The 1,164-nt window shown below is 34.5% G+C and overlaps 2 protein-coding genes across 5 annotated transcripts in view; one reads left to right on the forward strand and one right to left on the reverse strand.

Annotated features, from left to right (window-relative positions):
• Positions 1–1,164, reverse strand: part of LOC122577441 — a 266,783-nt gene that overhangs the window by 258,248 nt on the left and 7,371 nt on the right. The window lies entirely within an intron of this gene.
• The window catches only part of LOC122577433, a gene marked incomplete at its 5' end in the record, with an annotated part of 702,209 nt that overhangs the window by 167,741 nt on the left and 533,304 nt on the right, over positions 1–1,164 (forward strand). Inside the window, 1 exon segment of one of the 4 annotated variants that reach the window (XR_006320281.1) lies at positions 926–1,040. 4 annotated transcript variants of the gene reach the window in all.

Consider the following 1,164-nt stretch of genomic DNA (forward strand, 5'->3'; position numbering starts at 1 on the left):
ATTAGGAACAGCACGCACTACATCCGTTGTGTAAAACCGCACAAAATGAGGGCTTAAACGTCGAAATATCTCTATTGTTAACGAAATAACAGTTAAATTTCCTTAAAATCTACTAAAGATTGCTTTTGGCGAGCAGCCGGTATTGTTTCGACGTTAGCAAGAGCGTGCACTACATTCGTTGTGTAAAACTGTACAAAATGAGCGCTTAAAAGTCGAAATAGCTCTATTATTATCGAAATAATTGTTAAATTTCCTTAAAATGGACAAATGGTTGCATTTGGCGAGAAGCCGGTATTGTTTCAACGTTAGCAAGAGCGTGCACTACATTCGTTGTGTAAAACTGTACAAAATAAGCGTTTAAACGTCGAAATATCTCTATTATTATCGAAATAATTGTTAAATTTCCTTAAAATGGACAAAAGGTTGCATTTGGCGAGCAGCCGGTATTGTTTCAACGTTAGCAAGAGCGTGCACTACATTCGTTGTGTAAAACTGTACACAATAAGCGTTTAAACGTCGAAATATCTCTATTATTATCGAAATAATTGTTAAATTTCCTTAAAATCGACAAAAGATTGCATTTTGAGAGCGGCTGGTATTTTTTCGACATTAGGAACAGCACGCACTACATCCGTTGTGTAAAACTGTACAAAATGAGGGCTTAAACGTCGAAATATCTCTATTGTTAACAAAATAACTGTTAAATTTCCTTAAAATCTAGAAAAGTGTTACGTATTTACTTGTTTGGTTTTTTTGTTAATTTGAACGAAAAGAATAACGAACGATAGTAGTTGAAATATAAATTTAAACTTCCGGTTAATACGGTAGTTGCTGCCACCAGAAATAGTCTAAGGACTATTTCGAAGATAAAATTTTCTTTTATTTTAATTTTTTACTTAGTATTAAAAGAATTGCTGTGCTACAGGTGCGGTAACGTTACGGCGACTGGCTATTATATTCCACGGTTTTGCTAACCTGCTATGGGCAGGAGTACTAGCATGGGAGAGGATTAAAGTTATTAAAATAAGTAACTAGTATTGGTATGTATCTAAGTATGATTAAAGATTTAAATCTCTTATCCGAGTGATTTCTATGAGTTTCTGGCAACAAGGTGTTTTTGTTATAGGTGTTGGAGATCGAGAGTGATTCGATTCGTCAAATCCG

The sequence above is a fragment of the Bombus pyrosoma genome, unplaced genomic scaffold (genome assembly GCF_014825855.1).
Source record: "Bombus pyrosoma isolate SC7728 unplaced genomic scaffold, ASM1482585v1 HiC_scaffold_4710, whole genome shotgun sequence".
Taxonomy (NCBI): domain Eukaryota; kingdom Metazoa; phylum Arthropoda; class Insecta; order Hymenoptera; family Apidae; genus Bombus; species Bombus pyrosoma.